The sequence below is a fragment of the Cydia splendana genome, chromosome 7 (assembly GCF_910591565.1).
Source record: "Cydia splendana chromosome 7, ilCydSple1.2, whole genome shotgun sequence".
In the NCBI taxonomy this organism is placed as follows: domain Eukaryota; kingdom Metazoa; phylum Arthropoda; class Insecta; order Lepidoptera; family Tortricidae; genus Cydia; species Cydia splendana.
This window is the reverse complement of record NC_085966.1, coordinates 1,324,218-1,351,356: the sequence shown is the minus strand read 5'-3', so window position 1 is coordinate 1,351,356 and position 27,139 is coordinate 1,324,218. Positions and strand designations below refer to the sequence as shown.

The 27,139-nt window shown below is 39.8% G+C and overlaps 1 protein-coding gene and 1 pseudogene across 1 annotated transcript in view; one reads left to right on the top strand and one right to left on the bottom strand.

Annotated features, from left to right (window-relative positions):
* Positions 1-27,139, bottom strand: part of LOC134791999 (dynactin subunit 4) — a 252,550-nt gene that overhangs the window by 187,296 nt on the left and 38,115 nt on the right. The gene's annotated exons all lie outside the window — the stretch shown is intronic.
* Positions 373-18,510, top strand: LOC134792035 (uncharacterized; annotated as a pseudogene).

Below are 27,139 nucleotides of genomic sequence, written 5' to 3'. Positions count from 1 at the left end.
ATTTATTCCGAGCTTGACAACAAAACGTAAACAATGTCGGATTGCAGTGGTGACATCTGTCCTAACCTTTCAGTGTGCCTCCTCATTGTTAAATTTGAATAATGCTCCTTGGATGTGAAGATTGTTACCATAAGTGGAAAATATTTATCCACCCTGTAATACCAACATACCAACTCCCTGTAATAGAATCTACGTCATAAAATGAATATGCAACTCAATTACCAAGGGAGGCAAGGTGTAAGATTTTCCACCTATTAAATACGTCGTTGCTTCATTGATTTGAATTATTAAATGCGGTTGACACTTAATTACCTTCTTTTATACTCCATGATTTGCAAAATCATTTTGTTGGCACTAAGAATTTCATAGCCGCTAAGATGCCACGTATCAAAAAGGCATCACGCAACATGACGACCATAAAGAATAATCGCACGTATGGCCTTTTCCATACCATCTGCAAGATCGCATTTTTGAGCTGTGGTACCAACTTTTGGTTTGAGGACATGGATTGTCCTGAAAAATTGATGAAAATCTACAACGCAATAGCTCCAGTCCTCGAAGTCATAGTAGCTTTGTTTATTATGTCCCATGTCGGTGCTTTTTGGACGCAGCCGAATTTAAATGAAAAGCAGAGCAACGATCGAATGTTATATACTGACGTGTGTTAATGGCCTTACGTATTTGGTTTATGTCAACATTTTATATTATAAGGGTCAAACAGATCACTGTGTTATGTCTTTCCTGTAGACATACACAAGAGTTAAGGGCTATAAAGGTTAATTTTCTTATTTAACCCTTATCCACGTGAAAAGGTCCTCCTTTTATTTAGAGAACTATGATAAAATCATTACTTACATGCCCACAAGCTGTTAACTATTGCCCACAGGAGAGAAAAATGTACTGTTCGCGATAACACACTAGTTTTCTCTCCTGTGGGCAATAGTTAACAGCTTGTGGGCATGTAAGTAATGATTTTATCATAGTTCTCTAAATAAAAGGAGGACCTTTTCACGTGGATAAGGGTTAAATAAGAAAATTAACCTTTATAGCCCTTAACTCTTGTGTATGTCTACAGGAAAGACATAACACAGTGATCTGTTTGACCCATAAGCGAGAGATCAGAGAGTTGGTGATGACACTTGTTGTGAGGTTTGTAACGATGGAACCATCGAGAAAATGATGCTTAGAAGAACGTTCCAGTATATAACGGCGCTTGTTTTTATATGCAGCTCTGCGATGATTTCATATGGGCTTGGGAGTGGGATTCAGGCGCTTACAACAAGTGAGTACTTCTGCTTAGAATTTAGGATTCAACTTGAAATAGGAAATGATACCTAAACAAGACTTTAAGGCATTAAAAAATAAATATATTACAGTCAAAGAAATATAGAAAAGCTTTATTGAGGAAAACAAAGAAAGAAATAAACAAACATAATAAAACTTACAAAACGATTCCTTATTCTAAATTAAATACGCATCGGAAGCGATAGTTTTTATGCTCTAGTCTTTTCCCATATTTAGATAATTGAGTTGAACAGTTTTTTCTTCTTATCATACGTGCGTCGTATTCGAGAAACGTGTCAAAAACTTTTTTAAAAATTTGTAAGGCGCCATCTCGCTTCTTCCCTCGTTTTTTATCCCGTTCTGGTATTTCAGTTTTATATATATGATGATATGAGATCTTGTAATTTGTTTAACATAATTTAACTCTCAAAAAACTCTTGCATATTATCGATTAAATATTTTGTAATTATTTTTATTGAATATACCTACCTATTGTCTATTTTATCGTTTTTCATATCTTTCTTCTTTGCCCTGGCCCTTTCCCATTTTATTTGAGGTCGGCCCTCCGTATCATGCGTCTCCAGGTAGCTCGGTCCTGGGTCGTCTGTTTGTTGACTTGGGCTTCTTTGAGGTTCTTATTTACTACGGACATCCATGTGATTCGGGGTCTTCCTCGTCCTCGGGGTTTAGTTTCGATATCTAGCACTTTTCTGGTCATGTGATAGGATGGTCGCCTCATAACGTGTCCGTACCACCTCAGACGGCTCTCCTGTAGTTTATCTGGGATAGGTCTCACTTTGAAGGTGCCTCTTATGTGTGTGTTTCTGACATGATCCAGCCTAGTTACACCACCTGCCCACCTAAGCATCTTCATCTCTGCGCAGTGTAATTGATTTTCGTGCTGCTTTTTGAGTGGCCAGCATTCGGCTCCGTATGTCATGGCCGGTCGGACGGCTGCTCTGTATACTCGTCCCTTTATGCGCACGGGCATTCGGCTGTCGCATAGCACGCCAGATAGTTCTCTCCATTTCAACCACCCGGTATTGATGCGATGGGTGACATCAGTGTCTATTGACCCATCTTTGCTGATGACTGACCCTTGGTACTTGAAATGGTCCACTTCTTTTAGCTGGGTGTTCTGCAGACAGATGGTGTATTTGCTGTTGACGCCACTAAAGTTGCAATGCATATACTCGGTCTTCTCTCTGCTTATTCGAAGACCTGATGTTTCCAGAGCTTCCCTCCACTTTTCTAGAATCTGCTGTAAGTTGTTCACATCTTCACTGATGATGACGACGTCGTCCGCATATAGGATGTCTCATGGCGGCGCTCGTTGCAGATTTGAGGTGAGATGGTTCATTACAATATTAAATAGCAGCGGGCTGAGTGCGGAACCTTGGTGCACGCCAACCTTTACATCAAATTCATCGCTTGTTCCGGCCGGACTTCGCACTTTGGTTGATACTTGGTGGTACATATCTTTGACAATCATTATGTAATGCTCGGGGACACTCTGGGCCCTCAGAGCGTGCCAAATTAGTTCTCTCGGTACCCGGTCGAAAGCTTTTTCTAGGTCGATGAATATCATGTGCAAGTCTGTTTTGTTGTCTCTGTACTTTTCCATCAGTGTTCTGACCGAATGTATAGCATCGGTTGTGGATCTACCGGCGACGAATCCGCATTGGTTTTCAGTGACGCTAGTTATTTCAAGTAACCTTTTGTTGATGACTCTTTCCCATATTTTGAAGGAATGTGAGATTAGCTTTATAGCTCTGTAGTTGCCGCAGAGTCTTATATCACCTTTATTTTTATAGAAAGGGATGAGAAAGCTCTTTCGCCATTCATCGGGTATCCCATCAGCCAGCAACTTGTTGAAAAGTTTCGTCAGGAACAGTACCCCGGTATCTCCTATTCGCTTCCAGAATTCAGCAGGGATATCGTCAGGGCCAGAGGCTTTGTTATTTGCCATTCGTTTGATTGCCAGAGTTATCTCTTCAGGCCTTATACATGGGATAGGGCCTTCTGTAGCAGGGATATCTAGTAGTGCCTCACTAGGGAATACCTCATTTAGCAGTTCTGTGTAGTATTCTTTTCAGCGGTTTCTGATGTCTTCGTTTGATGTTAGTAGCTTTCCTTGTTCATTTTTGATAAATTTGTTTGTGATAGTATCCCTACTACTTTGGTGTTTGCGTTTTGCCAACTTAAAGATTTCTTTATCGTTTGAGGCAGTTTCAAGTTTGGCATAAAAATCATCTCTGGCGGTTGCCTTGGCCTGTGCGACGGCTCGTTTTGCGATTTTCTTAGCAATTTTATAAGCCTGGTGGTCAACATGGTCTTTCGTCTGTTGCCATAGTTTGAAGAGTGTTTTCTTAGTTTCCAATTTTTCTCTCACTTCTTCATTCCACCAGCTAGTATCCTTGTTATTATTGATGGCACTTTTAGATACTCCTAAATTTTGTTGTGCTTTTTCATTGCAGTATAGTTGAAAATCTCTCCACATTGCATCGGCTGTATCATCCTGCTGCTCCGGAAGGTGTTGTGCGATGTCTTCACATAGTCTGAGACCTTCCTCGCCCTCCAATTTATGCCACCGTGTTCTTATGATTTTCTCCTTCTTGACTTTGTATGTTTTTGGTATTTTGAACTCTGCCACTAGTATTCTATGCTGTGAGGTGAGAGGTTCCCCGGGTATGACTTTGCAGTCCTTGCATGTCTTTAGTTGTTTTCTATCAGTTAGAATGTAATCTATCTGAGTGCATGCCCCGCCGCTTTTATAGGTTACTAGATGTTCTGCAGGTTTTGTGAAGAAAGTATTAATAATTGCAAGATCGTGTGCCAGTGCCATTTGAAGGATGCTCTCTCCCTCCGGGTTGATTTTACCGTATCCGAAGTTGCCATGTATTCTCTGGTAAGTGGTAGTTTCCTCACCAACATGACCGTTCAAGTCGCCGCCGATGAACTTCGGCTCACAGTTTGGTATAGACTGCAGCAGATCACTAATTTCTTCCCAAAAAGATTCCTTTTCCGAACTTCGGGTTCCGGACTGGGGGGCGTATGCGCATATTATGTTCATGCACCAGATCATCCAGGGCAAGCTTGATTGACATTAATCTTTCGCTTACTCTGTTTACTTCAACTACGCGATCTTGAAAGTGTTTGTCTAGTACAATGCCGACTCCATTCTACGTCCTTGTTCCATGATAAATCAGCTTGTAGTTATACCCGATATTACGCGATTTGGACCCCTTCCACTTCGTCTCCTGGATGCAACAAATGTTGATGCGTCTTCGATGTAATACTTCGCTGAGTTCTGAGCTGCGTCCTGTCATCGAGCCCACGTTCCAGCTCGCTATGCGCATCGTGGGTGATATTCCGGGTGCTCTGATGACATTTGCGTCGCTTTGGGGGTACGCCCTAGCATTTGTTGCTTTTCCATCACTGTTATCGTCGCTTGAGGGGGACGCCCTAGCATTATTTGCCCTTTTCTTATCTGTACTTTTCATGATTTGGAGTTATGATGATTGGCTTTGTTTTTACGGCCGGTTGCCACCTGACGCCAAGGCTATCACCCGCTACGGAGTGTGAGCGCCGCCGTTGGCCCCGAAGGGTTCTTCCGCCGCCATCTCTTCTGTGAGCCCCAGCCCAGACTCACAGCACTGCCGCGACCTCTGCTCCGAAGATGTCGAAGAAGCCCGCAGCAGGGGTTTTATATCGCAGTGTCCTTCTGCGGCCTTTTTGGTCCGCGGGAGCTATTTTATTTCGCTCCTACCCTCCTGGTTCTACTTACGCAGAACCAGGCGAGCACTCCCCTATCCGCCACCCTGGGGACGCGTTCCCATAGGGGTTAAAGGCTCCCTCGGGAAATCGTTTTTCATATCCATTGGAAGTAATTACCTACATGTAAAAAGTCTAACTCTTAGTTATTCTGGCTTTTTGTTGATCTAAGAAAAACCAATTTATACTTGGTCAAGCAGATCTTGTCAGTAGATTAATTAAAAATTAAAAAACACGCCTGCGAAAAAGCGAACTGAAAAGACAAAAATAATTTTTAGTTGTGTTAGTTTAGTTGAGTAACTTAATGAATGTAAAAAATAATTAGAATATGAGTGTTTAGTGAAGGTTATAAACAACAAACGCAAAAGTTTTATGCTCATATAGGATCGTGACTGTACCTGTGTATTTTATTTCAATTGCAGTCGGGAACCTATTAAATGGGAAAATGACAATACATCAAGGTCCCCGACTGCAATTGAAATAAAATACACAGGTACAGTCACGATCCTAAATGAGCATAAAACTTTTGCGTTTGTTGTTTATAACCTTCACTAAACACTCATATTCTAATTATTTTTTACATTCATTAAGTTACTCAACTAAACTAACACAACTAAAAATTATTTTTGTCTTTTCAGTTCGCTTTTTCGCAGGCGTGTTTTTTAATTTTTAATTAATTTATTTTATTTTATACTTTTTAGAATTTTTACATTCATTAAGTTGAGTAACTATAACACAATTAAAAAATATTTTCATCTTTTCAGTTCGCTTTCTCGAAGTCGTGTTTTTTAATTTTAATTATTTAATTAACTTTGGGGTCATGATTTCGTTACTAACCATTTGAAGTCACTTTATATTACTTTTGCGAGGGCGTCCTCAGTACAGAAAGGCACGCAGAGCGCCGCATATATCGGGCTACGCCCGACTCCTTTGGAACGCGTACAGTGCGCCACGAACGTCGGGCTACGCCCGACGCTTTGAGTGAGAGGGCACTGAAGGCGTCTTGGTAAGCGTACAGCGTGTCACGTACGTCGGACTACGCCCGACACTTTTAGTATGAGAAAGTAGAAGTCGCCTGGCTTTGGACCGCGCGCAGCGCGTCACGTACGTCGGGCTATGCCCGACTCTTTTAGTATGAGGGCGCCGAAGGCGCCCGGCTTTGGAACGCGTACAGCGCGCCACGTACGTCGGGCTACGCCCGACGCTTTGAGTATGAGGCCGGCTTTGGTAATCATACAGCGCGTCACGCTACGCCCGATACTTTTAATATGAGAGATTAGAAGGTGCCTGGCTTTGGACCGCGTGCAGCGCGCCACGAACATCGGGCTACGCCAGAACCTTTAAGTGTGAGGGCGCCGAAGGTGCCCGGCTTTGGTATGTATACAGCGTGTCACGTACGTCGGACTACGCCCGACTCTTTTAGTATGAGGGCGCCGAAGGCGCCCGGCTTTGGAACGCGTACAACGCGCCACGTACGTCGGACTACGCTCGACGCTTTGAGTATGAGGGCGCCAAAGGCGCCCGGCTTTGGTAAGAGTATAGCGTGTCACGTACGTCGGGCTACGCCTGACCCTTTTAGTGTGGGGGCGCCTTTGGCGACTGGCTTTGGACCGAGTGCATATACTTGGACAAGTTGCAGGAAGCGCACATCTTTCTTACGCTCTGAGTAATGTCATCATCATAAATGTTAAAATTAAATTAAACCATACGGTTATAATGATACTTTCACGATTTGTTCTGCCAAAGTCGGTGCAGAGTTAGCTTAGACGGACTCTGCATCGTATCGATTAATAAATAGAAGTTATATTTTAAACTTTCCGATTCCATTAGCGCAATTACGAACATGTTTTAAAAACTATGAGTAGTATGTACCTAATTATATTTTTTTATACTACTACTTTACTAGAAAGTCTTCGACCAGTGTGTGTTGCCAGTGATGACATATGGAACTGAAACGTGGCCCCTTACTGTGTGCCTCATAAGAAGGCTCAAAGTCACCCAAAGGGCAATGGAGAGGGCTATGCTTGGAGTCTCTCTGCGTGATCGCATCAGAAATGAGGCCATCCGCAGCAGAACCAAAGTAACCGATGTAGCCCTCCGAATCGCTAAACTTAAGTGGCAGTGGGCGGGGCACATTGCCCGTAGAACCGATGGCCGTTGGGGCGGAAAGGTTCTCGAGTGGCGACCACGTACCGGAAGGCGCAGCGTGGGTAGACCCCCCACAAGGTGGACTGACGACCTGGTAAAGGTCGCGGGAGTCCGCTGGATGCGGGTGGCGCAAGACCGGTCATTGTGGCACTCTTTGGGGGAGGCCTATGTCCAGCAGTGGACGTCCTCTGGCTGATATGATGATGATGATGATGATATTTTTTTATGATCAGCGGTCAAACTCTTTCCTTTTATTTTAATAAGTATCCCATTCAATAATAATATTTGGTTTTATGAGATTAGCTTCTCTTAACATATTTTGTCAATTCTTACTTTCTCAAAATGAAACTTAAACCCACATGTTGCATATATTTTAGCAATTGGCTTTCAAAGCCCTTCATTTTGATACCCTACTAGATAGGTTTGCACGATATTTTTTTCTAAAGGTAGCGTAATATGGCGCATTAAGTCCGCCATATTGTTTTTATAATGACGTCATATAGCCTATGTTACCCGGGATGACGTAAGGATTCTAATCATGTATCATACGTCTAAATCGGTTAAGGCATTCAGAAGTTGAGGTGGAATAAAGAAACTCACATACATACAAACATGAACGCTGAAAACAATACACTCTTTTTGTTTGGGCAGTCGTGTAAAAAAGGCGGTGAATTTGAAAAATGTAGGCGCGAAGGGATATCGTTTCATAGAAAATTTGAATTTCGCGCCTTTTTCTACTGACAAGATTTGCTTGTCCATCTATACATATAATATCTGGGAGACCGAGCTTTGCTCGGAAAACATACTATGAAAACTCAAAAATGCGCGTTTTCCCAGAGATAAGACCTAGTAGGTACCTAGATCGATTTTTCGGCCTCGTAAACCCCAAAATACCAAATTTCATAGAAATCGTTAGAGCCGTTTCCGAGATCCCCGAAATATATAAATAAATATATACCTATGACGCAGGCTTTTTGTAAGAATCCGCCGTTTACGAACAGCGTCGTCAATTTACAAACGGCTTCACGTTTGTAAAATGACGACGCCGTTTGTAAAATGCCGAAGGCAAATTGTAAAAACGGTCCGGCATTATGTAAAATACCTACCTTATGACATTAACAGCGCCGTTTGTAATGGTCTACGGGTAATTTATTTTCACCATGGTCCCACCACTCCCACCGCACTGTTTCTTTTGAATAACACTTCCTTCGCAACTTAACTATTTAAGGGCGGTTTGCCCTTCGAGCATCTGAAGCTACCTACGTTTTTTTCCCCAAAGTGTAATGTTTTCACGGACGTCACGTCACACAATATCAATAGGTGGGTAGGTTAGGTTAGGTAGCTTTAGATGCCCGAAGGGCACACCACCCAGAAATAGGAGCCCCGCGAAGCGCATAGCAAAAAATGTTCTTACACATAAGTAATCTGCATAAAATGGCCTACAATAAAGATTCCGTACAATTTTTCGCTAGGAACAATATCACTTCTATTTAAGGTCCCTTTTTTAGTTTTTCGTAAATAACTCGTAAACGGTGGCCAATATCAAAAAACGTTGTTAAACGTTAATAATCTACATAAAATTTTCTACAAAAAAGATTCAGTATACTTTTCGCAGGGACCAGTTTTGTGTAGATTATTAACGTTTAACAACATTTTGTGATATTGGCCACCGTTTACGAGTTATTTACGAAAAACTAAAAAAAGGGACCTTTAATATCAAATAGCTCACTTCCGGTCAAGAATTCGATCAAGAAACCGGCAAATTCGGATTCAGCGGGGTTAAATTAGGTTAAAAAACCCGGTTGCCAAAAAGTAATCTAAAGTTTGTACGGAACACTAAACAATTGTTATTCGAGTTGTACTTCTACGCAAATGGATCCTTTGACCATTATGTTGGGTTATTACCGGGTTGATGATGAAAACTATTACTTGTACCCACATTTTAACTTTATTCATTTGTTACAAACATAATAACAACCAATTTACAATCAATTATTCAAGACGTCTTCACTCTAACTTGTCCGTACTCGAACTGGCTACTTGTCACTGCTATACTCACTTTTTATAACAATTCAACATGGCGGGAACCAGTGACAAGTATGAGTCAATTAATACTCTTTTATAAATTAATCATAAACAAAAGTAAGAATGATCAAAATATAAGCTATTAATAAATAATGATCCTTACAGGTATCATTAATCTACGCGTGTATCGATTTCCATTACATGTAATTTTATATTTACGAACGAGCGATAATCGTTGTTTCCTTTATTAATCAAGTGTCGGTATCTAATTCCTTCGTCTCTTTTTTTTAATTTGTGAATATTAAAGTATTATTAAAATCTTAGGATTTTAGCAACTCGTGTATAACACACATAATATGATATTTCATACCGTTTTAATCTAAACTGCACTCAGATGAGAACTCAACATATTAGTAATAGACGTGTAGAAATTTTATTAATTTTTCTTTGCTTATTATTATTATTACTGTTTATTATGTTTTTATGATTAAATTATACTGATATATGGTTGACTAATTATTTTAAATTGTTGTAAATATATTTATGAAAGTTGGAATAAAAGTCTAGCGCATTCATCCACGCGCGTTAAAGTCTCACACGTTCATCCACGTGCGTTAAAGTCTCGCACGTTCATCCACGTGCATTAAAGTCTCACACGTCCATCCACGTGCGTTGTATATTGTGTATACCTACACAAACACGTCGATTCCACAAGATGAAGATGGCGCTTCCTATCTACTGATACTAGCGTCTGCACATACGTCATCGACTCTTTACATGAAAACCACTCAACGTATAGCTATGTACTCTACATATGACTCTACATATGACTCTACATATGACTCTACATATGACTCTACATATGACTCTACATATGACTCTACATATGACTCTACATATGACTCTACATATGACTCTACATATGACTCTACATATGACTCTACATATGACTCTACATATGACTCTACATATGACTCTACATATGACTCTACATATGACTCTACATATGACTCTACATATGACTCTACATATGACTCTACATATGACTCTACATATGACTCTACATATGACTCTACATATGACTCTACATATGACTCTACATATGACTCTACATATGACTCTACATATGACTCTACATATGACTCTACATATGACTCTACATATGACTCTACATATGACTCTACATATGACTCTACATATGACTCTACATATGACTCTACATATGACTCTACATATGACTCTACATATGACTCTACATATGACTCTACATATGACTCTACATATGACTCTACATATGACTCTACATATGACTCTACATATGACTCTACATATGACTCTACATATGACTCTACATATGACTCTACATATGACTCTACATATGACTCTACATTTGACTCTACATATGACTCTACATATGACTCTACATATGACTCTACATATGACTCTACATATGACTCTACATATGACTCTACATATGACTCTACATATGACTCTACATATGACTCTACATATGACTCTACATATGACTCTACATATGACTAAATATTACGCATAAGCGTAGTTTTAAGTTACAACTTTACAGTACTACACGCAACTTTCAAAGATATCCACAGAATACACTATTATTCCAATTAAGGTCCTTTTTTTTTCATTTAGTAAATTCATCCATTTAGTTTTTCATTTCTTTGTTTTTGTTTTTGTATGATTTACTACTATTACAGAAACAAACAAAAATAATAAAATGTAGCAAACGTTACTGTCAGATAAAACACTGAAATTATGATTCACATCCTATAAATAAAGGGGTATAAATAAGGGGGGAGTTTCTAAATGTTTAAAGTATGCGTATCTCGCAATAAAATATTATATCAAATAGTTAAGCATATCGATTTCCCATCGACCTCGTATTTCTCCATGATCATCATGGTAACACACATAGATTTATATACATTGATTAAGTACTCGTGCCAAAATTACTGGCCCTTACAAGGTTGTTAAGATAAAGCTGCTTACATTAGTTAGTCATAAAATTTAGACGTGATGACATACAGTTATATAGTCTAAACAAAAGGTGACCGGTTATTAAATTGAATCCATTGAGATTCAAGTTCACGATATCTAGTACCTATGTGTAAATTGACACAAAAAATAATTTAATGCTCTACGCACAAAGTTACGAGTTACGTATCTTGAGGAGTGGGCAATAGAAAAACAATAGAAGCATATTACATAATTACATTCGTTAACGAGTTACTACTCGTGTATTCAACAAACTACATACGCTCCATAACCTGGAGATTTAATATAGATGTATGGCCATACCAGAGTTGGGCAAAATTAGTTAAATTTAAAAAATGAGAATGGTAACGTTAGTTTTAATAACGGCAACTTATTTTGTAAAATTTATCATGAGTTTACCAATTAGCTTGAATTCGATATGACACACTTATGATTTTATCATCGATCATGGTTTGAAAGTATTTTAATTATTCGAGCAGATGGTTATCATGGTTACTCAAACTAACGTTTTAGTTGATACAGTTAAAATAAGGTTCGTTTTACGACCGCTACTTTATTCCTTATGAAATCATGTGACTAAGCTTTATTTTAGTTTAATCACAGATTGCAATCATAAGTGCCCAACTCTGATTCATACTATTATTACGTTTTACATCCAACATGTCATAGAGGTGTTGTATTTCCATACAAGAAGGGAGATAATTATAAACACGTGTTCTAGTCATTTAGCTTCATCGAGGCTTTTATAAGTAATGCTGCGTTGGACAGCGTCGCTGAATGAAAACTGATATCAGTATAAAACCACTAGGTTAAAAAAAAACATTAATAGCTAATAGCATTAAGTACACAAGTTACATAACGTAACCCTGCATTATGGTTTCCAATTTAAACTTAGATCGACACGTCATGTTCTTTTCTTGTGCGCATTGATTCGCAATATTATGAATAAACTTACATAGTGATCACAGTGACTACAGTTGTACTATGCTATGTTGCTACGCAACAAAACTAAATAATGAGTCCTTAGCCTGAGCTTGATATAATCGAAATGAGGTTTGATCTAATTTTCACTAACTCATATGTAATATTCAAAAACGCTTAAATGACAACTGTAGATTTTAAATTTCGTATTTTTATTATAAGCGAGACTACTTGTCATCCGTTCGTACGTCCTTTCTACACATACATATACCAAAATTGGGCAAATCATCATCATTATCTTATACAGTATATTTAATACAGACATGACGGTAGGTTATCAAACCAATTTTATTTAAAATAAAAGGGAGTTAATAAAAATATAAAGAACTGACTTACCATAATTTAATACGCTTTCCGATAAACATAGTTTACTCACTGATACAAACGAAAAAGAAAAGAAAACCTTACGTTCGTGCGGCGTGGCAAAAATCCTATCGATTTTTGTTAGATCCAACTTCTGAGTTGTTGGGTTATTACCGGGTTGATGATGAAAACTATTACTTGTACCCATATTTTAACTTTATTCATTTGTTACAAACATAATAACAACCAATTTACAATCAATTATTCAAGACGTCTTCACTCTAACTTGTCCGTACTCGAACTGGTCACTTGTCACTGCTATACTCACTTTTTATAACAATTCAACATGGCGGGAACCAGTGACAAGTATGAGTCAATTGATACTCTTTTATAAATTAATCATAAACAAAAGTAAGAATGATCAAAATATAAGCTATTAATAAATAATGATCCTTACAATTAACGTTTTCAGACGCGACTTTCACCAACATGATCCCTGTATGGCCCGACGTTGAAGACCGAAGAATTATCGCCGGAGCCGGTCGCCTAGTCCACTACATTGCCTGGTTGTTTTTATTGGCCCGGATCATCGCCATCTACATGTTAATTCTCACCATCACCATTAGTATCGCGCACCAGTTCAAGCATCTATGCAAATATTTTGTAGACCTGAACGATATCTTTGAAGGCAGTGGCAGTCAGGAGGAAAAGGAGAGGAAATTTGAAAATGCTTTAAAAGTTGGGATTAAAATGCATTCTATTACGCTATGGTGAGTAAAGAATGTCTACTTCCACAAATCCACACATTCATGTATGTATGGAGAGTGACGAATCTCCTCTTATCTCCGCATCGGTGGAAAAGCAGCCTTTTGTATGATTTGCTAGTAAGACGATAACAACTAGTCCTGACTAATTTAATTCAACCGCTCCAGGGCATTGTCGTATATCAAGGACGGGCTTATGGGCACTAAAAATGGTACTAGCTCAGCGGTGACACGCACCAAATCGAGCCAATCGTATAGTCTAACGCAACCATTGACGTAGATATCTAAGGACTGTGGCCTTACGGGCAATAAGAATGAGGCATGAATGGGGCCAGTACAGCGGTGTGACACCGCTTCAACGCGATTGGTTGGCGAGTTTGCATCACGCGCGCGATTGGTTAATGAGCTCACATCACGCGCGCGATTGGTCGCAACTAGTTGGGTTAGATTGCACGATTGGCGCGAATTCGTGAGTAACACCGCTGAACTAGTACCATTTTTAGTGTCCGTAAGGCCAGTCCTTAGATATGTGTCAATGAACGCAACTAGTTGCGACCGATCGTGCGCGTGATGCGAACTCATCAACCAATCGCGTTGTGGCGGTGTCACACCGCTGTACTGGCCCCATCCTTATTGCCAGTCCTTCTTATTGTCAATATTTGCTTTATTGTCATCTATGCGACGGTCGGTGTGTGAGGTCGGTGATATGCTAAGTGCTGCTGTGACGTAAATGTAACAACTGGGGTGCCTCTTCATTCCAGGGACCCCTTTGCATTCAGCCCACTTTGCCACCCTACAGTCAAAACACTGAAATGCTGTGATGTGTGACTGTGTGTGTGCTGCTCATGGCATTAAGTTCGCCTTTTGTACATTAAGTTGTTCTTTTGTGCAATAAAGTTTAAATAAATAAATATGTGCTGACTGCTGAAGGGCGTTTCGTACTTTTAATCTTGTCATTAAACGGTTATAGGTATGACCTGTATCCATATCAGATTATCCATAACCGTTTTCATAACAAGATAACCGCATTCACCATCAGGGCGAGCCATGAATTACGTTCATAGCCGATAACACCGGAAAACCCATATGTAGCGAAAAGCGTCTACGAACGAGACGTGACGACGACAAACTGCACCAATGCCAGGCGTGGCTTCGCGCTCACACCAATTTTGCTATTTTTGGTGTCTAGCTGTGGTACTTAGTTACCGCGCGCGCACCGCTACGGAACGGATGCCTGCAAGAGAGTGAACCCTATGTACCTAGTACTATTATTTATTCCGTGCCTATGCTGATAACTAGGATGCAGTAATGCTGGTGAAGTTTGAATCCGATCGTCACCTTAAATGTGTTAAGTCCGAACCGCCCTCCAGATATAATGGAAATGTCCTGTAGGTGCACGCGGCAGATACAGCTAACGGCAGGCATGGCGTTCAGCGGACAGGTCATCATCAACGTCTGCTCACTCGGCCTGCTCATGATTCAGATGATGGTTGGTAAAGGGGCCCACAGATTACCATTTCGCCGGACGATATCAGCCTGTCAGTTAAACGCAAAATTTGACAGCTCCGAACAACTGACAGGCTATCGTCCGACCAACTGGTAATATGTGGCCTTTTCTTAAGGGTGGTATTCCATCTGTCCAATATCATGGTCCAATGGCATTGCATCTCACTCTCTCATTAAGCAAAATGTGAGACAAAATACACATTGGACACGTGGAATATCACCCTAACACAGTAAAGTGTACTGTGGTCGAACTTTCAGCTCAGGGATCCGCTTTTCGAGTGACAGTTCAATCAATCTTTCTTAGCTACTTGTCCAGCTTTTAAGGACTTGCGCCAAACAACAAATATATGACCATACAAAATACTTAAAAAAACAGTCAAAAGTCAAAATCAAAGGCATTTCTTGCAAACATATTACATAAAACTAGGTAGGTACCTACATAATATGGACCCTGCAAGGGCGCAGCAATCTATAACTTTTAACTTTTGGGTATATCTACAAAAGAACGCTGGATAGACGAAATTTAAAAGAAAGCTGGTAAGAGACTGGACCTTGAAAGCGCAAGACAGGAAACAATGGAAGGATGGAGGAGGCCTTTACCCTAACTTGGGGCCATGTGACATTCACTCACAAAAACCATAACTATTTAATTGTAGGTAATATACCTAATTGTTTAAATTGTATTTATTTCATGTGTTTAATTATGTTTTAACTATATAGTTATAGGTGAACCAGGATCTATTGAGGGTGCGCCATGTTACGGAAATTTGATGGTACTAATTTCTAGCAATGGCAACAATTTTAATAATAGACAACATCTACCCTCTATGATAGTTGTCAATATTGACAATGTAAACATTGCTTTGTCTAGTTTCGTGTGAATTATTATTAGACTGCAATAATCATGCCGAAAGTTTTAGATTTTACAGAGAAAAAGTTGTAAATAGTGTATATAGTTATTTATTGGAAAAATAACGTGCGGGAGAGAAATTTCTTCCATTAGAAAACATAACGAAATTACCACCTGAATTGACGGGTAAGTTTCAAACTTATGGACAAATGTCACTATAGTCAGGTCGTCACGATTTGGTTGATGTCTTGTAATAATTTGATTTGTGTATTAGGTGTATCGCATGCATCGGTATCACGGATTGCTAACGAAGGGCGTAAGGGCGGAATTAAACGACCAAACCTAAAAAAAAGAAAACAAAAAAAGAAAATAGATTTGGATGATTTTGATTTATGTGTCATACGTCGTAAAATTCACGAATTTTATAGCGTAAAAACCGAAGAAATATCCAAACATCAAACTTCGCACTTATTAAAGTTGTCGGAATAAAACAAAAATCATCTGCCAATTTCCATTGTCCCCACTATACAAATTGTTGCTATATAAAATTCAAAACGAGCGCCCTCTTGACAATACTCCCAAAGTTCTGGTTTACCTATACTTACGATTATGACCATGACAGTTTCTTTAATCCAATTTGTGTACTCTAAAATCATGCAATGTTAGGTACTATCCGGTATCGGCCGGATAGTAGATCACTATGCGGTATCTGGCCGGATATTAAAATAATGGCCAGATGGCCGAAACGTTAATGCAATTGACAATTTTTGAGCATTAACCAGTACAAATCGAACTGTAAAATGTAACTGTCCGTTACCGTTTACGGTTCAATTTGTAATGGTTAATGGTCAATTGCAATTGACGTTCGGCCAACACTGGTTACATGGCAATAAAGGCTTTTTATTTTTTATTTATTTATTATATCTACACTCTACAGTCTACAGGATAGACGTGAACATAATTTTGTGTTTCACCCACGTACTCGTACTATTTATTTCTGTTTTCTAGTCCACGGAGCGGACGCTGGTCGCAATGATGCAGATCATCTTCATGGCGTTGTTAATCCTGATCGGCACTGGACTATTCTTATGGAACGCTGGAGACATCACCATCGAGGTGAAGTTCGACAAGATATCTAGAGCGCATTAAAACAGACAGAACTATTAGTCATAGCTTTTGAGGCCTGATTTGGAGATTAAGTCATCGAAGTTAGCGATTAGCTCCCGTATTAGCCACGTGGCAAAGCAACAATGTCCTTTAAATAGCAACTGTATATGTCGTAATAGTATTAAGCACGTATATTCAAATATCTATAATAACTGGCGCGGTGCGGTGCGGTAGTCTGTTACGGCTTTATGACAGGTAGGACAGTTTTATTCCGTTTCTGAACGCACCCATAAAGATCGACAGCCAACAATGACAATCTTTTGTGACAGTGACACTATTTGTTATTATTATTTGTTTGTATTTGTTGTATCTAAATACGCGATAATTCGAATGTTCTGGATCTATGTTATCAATTCAAAATCCTTGATTTAATATAATCTTCAATTTGCGGAACTCCAGTGTACCGTACCGTACCGACAGGACCGATATCATGTTTGACAGGTACATTGGTAGGAGCAGTTTGTATGGGAAAACCTAATTGTTTGTTTTTACTATCTTTCTCTGAATTTTTCAATATTTTCTCACCGTTTAAACCTTCCCTGGACTTCTACAAATAATTCAATGCCAAAATTAACCAAATCGGTTCAGCCGTTTTCGAGTTTTAACCAGACAAACAACAGCATTTCATTTTTATATATATAGAAGAAGAAGATAGATAGATAGATTTATATATAGATAGATTCAAATCATTTGAGAAAATTCATACTTACTATGAGTCATAGAGTTGTCAAGAGGCTGTAAGGTAGTAACTACCTTTAATTAACAAAAATGCTTATTTTTACACCATAAACAGGCGTCTCGTCTGCCAGCAGCCATATTCCAGTTGGGCTGGCACAACTGCACCAGACAGTCCTCGGTGCGTGTGCGCAAGCTGGTCACCATCGCCATCGCCCAAGCACAGGTACCTATAAACATTTATTTATATTTTTAACTTTTTGATTATCTTTTAATTGAAAACAATTTTTTTTTAATTTTTCGTGTCACTGGTCGGGTATGCACTCTGCAGATGCTTTACCAATTATGACGATAAAATGTTTATATATAATTATGTGGCTTTATTTCAGGACTTTTACAACAAAATAAAAACACTACGAAAACTTATAAATAAAAAATTTGCCCTAAATCGTGGTCTGTAGGTAGGGTGCCCAGAAGGCTGGCCGCATTGCCCCGCTGGATAGCAATGCTGATCCTTTGGGCAAAATATTGGCCAGCCCTCTGGTCACCGGAGGCCTCTATGAGGCGCTTTGACAGCTCCTCATAGAGGCGACGCGCGCTAGGTCCCCACGGCCCCAGGGTTTCCACTCCAAACGCTAAATTATGTTAAATCTTGCCATTTGATTATCAGTTCTATTTTAAGACTAGTTCTTTTTATTATTTCAGAAACGAGTAGTGATAAAAGGGCTCGGATTCATTGAACTATCATATGAATCTTACGTTGCGGTAAATGTCAAAAAGAAAACAGGTTTTTTACTTTAGTTTAGTTCTTATTAAGGTAAGGTGGGGTGAGACTATCACCGGGATAAGACTATCACTTCTATGGAATCCTCATACTGTTTGTCTTACCCCGAGCAAAATAAACTGTTAGTCTTACCCCACTTTACATTAATTATTTGCTAATCGTTGTTTTTTATCTTGTTTCAGATTGTTAAGTCATCGTACTCTCTGTTTTCAGTAATATACTAGAAAAAAAAACGTCCTGTCAACTGTAGGTACAAGCAAAATATAATATTATGAATTCAAATTTATTACGAATTGTACTGTTGTAAATACCATCTGCACCGGAAAAACAGCGAGTGAAAGAAGTCTTGCCATGTTTTTGGTGTCTTTCTGCTACAAGTAATAACACCAAATCGGTTCGCCAGAAAATTATTCCTGAAAAGTGACATCTCAGTGACTGATACCTATAAACAAAGGATAATATTAATTCAGCCGACATATCGGTGTCAAAATGTCATTTACTTATATTTTCTACTTACGTGCTTATAATTTTGTGATGTTTATCGTCTTGTGGTAATGTATTCTGCCTCCACCCAGCTCACGGAATGCCCTATATGTCAAGACCAAAAACCCTACAAGGGTGCCCACGGACTCAAGATCCATCTATCCAAGAAACATGTTCCTCGGATAGACCTACCCCCGACCGACTCCTCTCATGTCGACAGTTCTGGGGCCACTGTTCCCAACACTGCGGCTCCCTCTGCAGATTTATGTTCTCGGCTAGCAGTACTAAAAGCTCAAACTAAAATAGCTAAACGTATACCTAAAGGCGCTAGGGTTGCTGTAGCGCGGAGCCTCTCGGAATGCGTGGCCAAGGTTGTGTCTAATAATAATGTACCCGCATGGGAAGCCTTACTTACATTTACTTACAAAAATATTCATATCCCTAAAGACCAATCCAATCGCACTTTATCAGCTATTATCAAAGAAAATATACTCCACCCTGACTTTCCCGTAGATCCCGCACAATCTTCAATCTTAAATATTTGCAATACTCACATAAACTATAAAATTAAGACAATAGAAAATAAGGTTTCTGACGGTAACATAAGAGGCGCCACAAAACTTCTATTTTCTAGTGACACCTTGGCCGCACGTTCCGACGAAGTGTTCTCCTCTCTTAAAGAAAAGCATCCGATTTCAACTACACCAGTACAACTTCCCGTGCAGCCTCAAATCTCTCCGCAACCACTGCAAGTTACGGAACGTGCAACTTTACATGCGATCAGCTCTTTTCCCAATGGTTCGGCCGGTGGCCTTGACGGCATAACCCCGCAGCACCTCAAGGACCTGACTAGCCCGCTAATGGGAGATGCCGGAGAAACCCTCCTCAAAGAGCTGACCGCGTTACTAAATTTAATGCTTTCAGGTAAAATCTGTAGCGACATCACTCCCATTTTATACGGAGCTAACCTGATAGCCTTAAAAAAAAAAGACGGTGGCATTCGTCCGATAGCGGTGGGAAGCACACTACGGCGACTAGCCTCCAAATTGTGTTGCCGCGAGTTTCACGACCGCCTTACAGACAAATTCAAGCCCAAACAACTTGGTTTTGGCGTCAGAGGCGGTTGTGAGGCCGCAGTGCACGCCACACGAACATTCCTGGAAAACTCAAATTTCGAAATTATGGTAAAAGTTGATGTTAGAAACGCATTTAATTCTATCGACCGAAGCACTCTTTTAGACGAAATTCAAAAGGAAATTCCGGAAATTTTTGAATACCTAAAACAATGCTACGGTAATCCGTCTAAATTAATGTTTGGGGAAAAAGAAATTGCCTCATGTGTCGGGTGCCAGCAGGGAGATCCGCTCGGGCCCGTCATCTTTAGCCTCGCAATTCACCCAATCATCACTCAGCTAAAATCAAAACTAAATGTATGGTATTTGGATGACGGGACACTTGCAGGGACGGCTTCTTCTGTATTAAACGACCTAAATATAATCTCAAGGCAGTTCGCTGAGATTGGCCTCACACTTAACTTCAACAAGTGTGAGGTTTTTATCTCAGACAAGCTTTCAGCTAGTGCCCGGGCTGCTTTGACTCTAAGTCTCAACTCTGTCGCCCCCAATTTCACCTTTGTTACACGAGATTCCCTCGTATTACTCGGTGCCCCTATTTTCGAAGACGCCATCCCTTTAGCAATAAATTCAAAATTAGATAACTTTCACAACTGTTCAGATTTATTATACAAAATTAACGCCCATATGGCTATTTACATCTTACGACTGTGTTTATTTTCTCCAAAATTCTTATACGTTTTACGTTGCAGCCCCGTTTGGAAATTCTCGAATCTCACGTCATCCATTGACAATATATTAAAAAATTCGGTTTGTAAAATTCTAAATGTCTCTTTCAGCCCTCAAAGCTGGTCCCAGGCTACTTTGCCTATTAATTATGGTGGCCTGGGTATCCGCTCTACCGGCGATCTGGCTCTCCCCGCTTTTCTCTCGTCTGTCCACAGCGTCGCTCATCTCATCCGTGGCATTCTTAATGTCACCAATCCCACGGGTGTGGTAGTGGCGAGCTTGGCAGATGCAGAGTCAACTTGGAGTGCTGGAAATCCCGGCGAGAGCCCACCTACCGAAAAAGCCAGCCAAGCAGCCTGGGACCTGATAAAAATAAAAACAACCCACAAATCCCTTTTGGACAATAACTCGAATCCCCGCGACCGTGCTAGACTGCTGGCAGTATCGGAACCCGAGTCAGGGCATTGGCTACGCGCCCTGCCTTCGCGGAACATTGGTTCCCTTTTAGACCCGGCGTCACTGCGCGTAGCCGTATGCCTCAGGCTAGGTTTGAAAGCCTGCGAGCCACACGCTTGCTCCCGCTGTGGAAACCATGTTGACGCTTATGGGCACCACGGACTCCACTGCCAATCAAGCGCCGGCCGATTTTATAGACACACGGCTCTAAACGACATAATCCGCAGAGCACTCGGTACCGCCTCCATACCAGCAACCCTGGAGCCAGTCGGTTTATCTGCGGCGGATGGCAAAAGGCCCGACGGCTGCTCGCTCGTACCCTGGTTCCTGGGACGGCCCCTGGCGTGGGATGTAACATGTGTTGATACGCTGGCCCCATCCCACGTCCTGGGCTCTGCCAGGAGGCCGGGGACGGCAGCAGACGACGCCCAAATTACCAAGTGTCGCAAATACGCATTCTTGAAACCGAATTATGTATTTGCGGCACTTGCAATTGAAACTCTCGGTCCCTGGTCGTCAGACACCAAAAAACTAGTAAAAGAAATTTCTACCAAACTAGTCTGGGTGTCTGGCGACCTACGAGCTGCCCCTTTTCTTGCTCAAAAACTCAGCCTCACTGTGCAAAGGGGGAACGCGGCCAGCGTCCTGGGAACAATGCCACAGGCTAATTTAGGGCTAGATCTATGATTTATATATTTTGTATCTGTTTCTTAATATAAAATGAAAATATAATTAATAATAACGAAAAAAAAAAAAAAAAAAAATATACTAGAAATTACCTAATACTTTAGAAATACAATCGTTCAATTACAGCTGCATTAGTTCAACTTTTAGAGCCAGTGATTTGCATAACTTTAACACCCACCTAACTGCAACTTGAAACAATCTACAACAAACAATTAATTTATTTCATGTTTATTTACTAGCTATAAAGTAGCATTATGAGTAGCGAAACTAATAAAATGAGTAGATACTAATAAAAACCTTTTTTTAATAACACCGATTTTTTTCAAATTTCTTTAATTTTGGAAAACACGTTGGGGAAATGCGTTTACGCATGCCATCTGAGTACCATACTCACATGCGATACCTACAATTTAATAATACATTGTTAAACCTTTGTAAGGCAGGGGTAATATACTTTCCACCTAATTTTTAACTTTATTTCAAAGTGAGAGGGTTCAATATTGCATAATTCCTGACACCCTTGTGCCTTATAAAGGGATGACAAGGCACTCCTTTCGGTCGAGTCAAGGTAGTTTGGCGCTCGAACACAGTTCGATTTCAGTTTCATTCAGTGGCAAAGTTTTAACAATGGTTGTTTCTTGGGGAAATGAAATGGTACAGTCAGTAGCAGAAGTTGCTAAGCGGGTTAGGTGTTCAAAATTACCTTGACACGCTCTTATTCTCTTAATAATAAAGTCGCGTCAAGATCATTTTGAACACCTCGCCCGCTTTGCAACTTCTGCTGCTGACTGCTTATAAATATACATTAGATATAAGTATATACGTTTTTTCAGAAATACTCATTTCACTTATTTGTATGAAATGGCCAGTTATCTCGATTGCAATTTAGGGGTCGTCCATCAATTACATCACACAAAGTTTCGATTTTTCAGAACCCCTTTCCTCCCTCCGTGTCACACTTTTTCATAGGAAACATGCTCCCCCTGTTGCTGTGACGTAATATGTGGATGAACCCTTATAGACCGTTTACCGTTTCTACCCCTATTAAGTAACGTTTACTTTACCACCGTCAATTAGTCCCCTAAATAATGAACAGTCACCGATGGCGGTCATCATCATTAAATGATTAGGTTCGTTGATCGTGGAGCCCACTACACCTGATAGCAATTATTTGTTATTATGATTATTATATCATCATAACCCTTCCTACTGAAATCTTAGAAATTATACAATTAACTGTCAATTAAGCACTTAACACTGTGAGTGCCAAGCGTCCCATTATCAATATCGTACTCGTACAATCGTCATACTTTGCTCCGTTGTGGGTAATTATGCTCCAATTCTGAATGACGACTTAACGTCTAATATCTATATTTCTATGTACCATCACGTTCCGTGATTGTTGTACCATTTAGGGTCCTAGCTAAATTGGTTGTTGAATTACTTACGCTCGAGATTGAAGATTTTGTGATAGCACCCAATATTAAAGGCGAGAAAAAGGCTTACTTCCTTCGCTGGCTCGACCACGTCTTGAGAATGGAGGAGGATCGCGGCGCTAAAAGGGCATACCTGGGACGCTCGGTAGGACGGAGGCCGAACGGGTCCCAGGCTCAGACTAATAACGCATAGACAGATAGTCCCCATACGGTTAACCTGCCAAAACTGAAGCCGAAACACGATGGATGTGTGCGTGCGACGCTCGTGTTTTACGCTCAACAAACCCACACATATATACAAAATATGTTGCCAGTATTCATTTACGTCTCTCAAAGTAGGGGAATTTTAACAACATCCACACTTGGTTATTAATAATTTGGAAGTGTGTGGATGTAGATTCGATTTGGTAGTAAAAGCTTTTTGTTTATTTTAGGATTTATTGCATTTCTGTATTTGTGAAATAAGGTTTAAATAAATGGCTGATAAGTATTTACTATTTTTTTTAATTTAACAAATGTGCATAAAATAATAAGACTAAATTTAAATAGGACAGAGCATATTCGACTGTGTTTAGTCGGTTTCCAATGATTCCATATTGCGTCATTCCGATTTAGTCTAATTTTTTCCTTCCATCTCGCAGACAGAAGCAGATCAGTCAGAAAACTGAAACGAACATTACACAAAATAAAAATAAGAAAAAAACTAAATACCTAAATAATTAACTTAATTATAATTTTCTATAATAAATAATTATACAATGAAATTCAATTGAGCGTATTTATTTTAGAATGTAGACGTCATGTCCCATTTGGAGGAAAAAATATTCACTACACTGGCAACATTTACAAGAAATGGCGGCTGACGAATATTTGGATTTTTGTATTTACAATTATGTAAAAATATATTATCACATTAAACTCGATACTTACGCGTGAAATGTAATATCAGGCGGTTTATTTATATTAAATGATTTGCTGTGGCACCCATTCACTGTACAAACAACCATCTTTCCTGTATAGGTAGTTTTTGACCTTTAAACGGGAGGTGTACACACACTGTTGGAGTTCGATGAAGATACTGGCACATCACCACTACAAAGGTTAAAGAGTGTGTCACTTAGCTATCTGTCAATTCTGATATATAACTGAAAAAATGTATGATCTTGTGTTGATTCAATATTAGTGTAATAAAACAAACGCTTACATATAACATTTATTTCTTTCATCCGCCTCTCCACCCAACAAGTGGTAGCAGAGCGTGGTTTGCTAGATAAATGTAGTCGGTGAAAATAAAAACTTCGTTCAAAATGAGCACGTCGGCAGCAACCGCTTCGTCGTCGTACCATCGGATCGAAGCCCTAACGAAAGAAAATTACGATACGTGGTGCAATTGGTGTCTCCAAGCGCAAGCAGTGCTGATCAAAAATGGCCTGTGGGGATACGCAAGCGGAGAGATACCCGAGCCGGATGCAACTAGCAACGAGACGGAAAAGAAGGAATCTCTACACAAAGATCTACTAGCAAGGTCAGAATTATTACTTCTCATCTCGCCTTCAGATTTGAAGCAAATAAAAGGTTGCAAAACTTCGTCCGAGCTTTGAAAAAAACTAAAAAGTATTTACCAAAGCACTGGTCCCGCAAGAAAAGCAACATTGCTGAAGCATCTCATACTGAAAAAACATGATAACGGTGACGTCCGCGAACATCTGAACGACTTCATGGACACCGTCGATAAATTAGCAGACTACAGACAGTGGGTATAACTTTAAATACTGATCTACTATGTATAATGATGCTATACAGCTTACCCGCTTCATTCGAAAATTTTAGAATAGCGGTAGAATTGAGGGATACTCTACCAAAGCCCGAAGAGCTGAAAATTAAAATTATAGAAGAAAGCGAAGCTAGACAAAACCAAGATGCGCAAAAAGAGAGAAGAGAAGGTGCATTCTATACAAAGAAAAAGCCTAAATACTGTCAGAAATGCAAGAAAAAGGGGCATAATACCGAAGAATGCTGGAGTAAGAAGAATAAACATCAGCCAAATCAAACATTCCACAAAAAGGAAGAGAAAAACTTCAGCATAACGCCTACTTGCCTGTCCATCGCTTTTGCAGACACCTGGTGTCTGGACAGCGGCTGCACGTCCCATATGTGTGCACAGGAAGATAATTTTGAGAACATGAACTCCGAAACTGGAACTCTGCGGCTAGCGTCTGAAAATCACACCGCTAAAGTTGAAGGCAAAGGCAAGTACGTATAAACATCCAAAACGAAACAATTAACCTCCATGATGCGTTGTACGTACCTACCTTGGCATCAAACTTAATGTCAGTCGCAAAGATCACTGATAAAGGAAACACCGTACTGTTCACAAAAGATAAGGCATACGTTAAAGACCAAAAAGGTAAAGTAACTCTAACTGCCACGAAAGAAAACGGCCTGTACTACACAAAGGGAGAAAAAGCAAACATAGCAAAGAAAGTTAGCAACATTGAAATTTGGCATCGAAAACTTGGACATCTTAATGAAAATGATTTGAAGTTAGCTGCAAACAAGAAACTGATTAAAGGACTCGAACTAGGAGGAGGAAATTTACCGGACTGCGAAGTATGCATCAAAGGGAAGATGGCCAGGCTGCCATTTTCATCCTTAGACGGACCACAATCTACACAAGCGCTGGAAATTGTGCATAGTGAGTCTGCGGGCCCGTCAACACTGAAACACTAGCCGGATCTAAATATTTCCTAACATTCCTGGACGACTACACTAAATATTGTTGCATCTACTTCATATCGCATAAAAGCGAAGTATTCGAGAAGTTTAAGGAATACAAAAGCAAAGTCGAAAAGTTTCATAACAAACCGATAAAGAGTCTACAATCGGATAATGGAACGGAATACTGCAATAGAGAATTCGATAACTTTCTAAAAGAACATGGAATCAAGAGAAGGCTCACAGCACCATACACGCCTCAACAGAGCGTCGGAGGTCAAGACTCATTTTGGGTCGCTGCGCCATTGAAGTAATGGTAATACTTACGCCATAGAGTTAATATTTGATAGAGGGAATGCCACTTAAAGCCCCCCATTCACACTCTTATATTGCAGACCGGCTCGCAGGACTGCGGAGTAGGATGTAGGATATAGCTCACACACCTCCTACATTCTTGTTCGGCTTGCAGGAGTTGCAGGACTGCGAAGCAAGATGTAGCTCACACACTGGTACTGCTTTGCTTCTCATATCACTAGTGTCGGTCTAGCTACTCTTGAAAATAGTACGTGCAATTGAAAAAAAAAGAAAATAGCTCTTCTGCTGTGTATTTTCTTGATATTGTATAAAAGTAAAAAAGAGTGTGGGAGAGGAAATTGCAAAAAAATTGCCAGAGAGCGTCATATTTCTTAAGTATACCTACTAAAGGTATAGTTTTCCTGGTTCTTACTGCCTGACAATTGCCAACTATAGCATTGGATTGAAATCAGGTCGTCATGTTTTTTTTATAGATTTAACTTGAAACATATCTGGTTTTAAACAAAAAATAAATACACATATTACAAACAAACGAAACGTTAACTATCAAACATTATTCACGTAAACGTCTTTAATCTCCTTATTATCGGGAAATTACCATACCGACCTAGTTTGAAATGCACAATCAATAATTTAGCCATTTACCTAAACGATCTCGTACATAATGATTTAATAAGAAGGGCATCAATTACCCTACATTCGGTAAATTACCCTATCCCTATTCAACTGGTCACACCCTGTTCCGCCTTTGTAAACAGTGAAATGTAGTGGTTTTACGTACTAAGTATTACCGTGATAATTGATAAAATTACCTATGAAAAGTTATTTCGTCACTTTTTTCTTTCGATCGGTACAATTCTTGCAGGATTTAACTACGCACGCCGGCATATTTTTCATTTTTCTTGGACAAATTTACTTCACTGACGATCCATCTGACGGCAAACTGGTGAATGAGGGCATAGAGA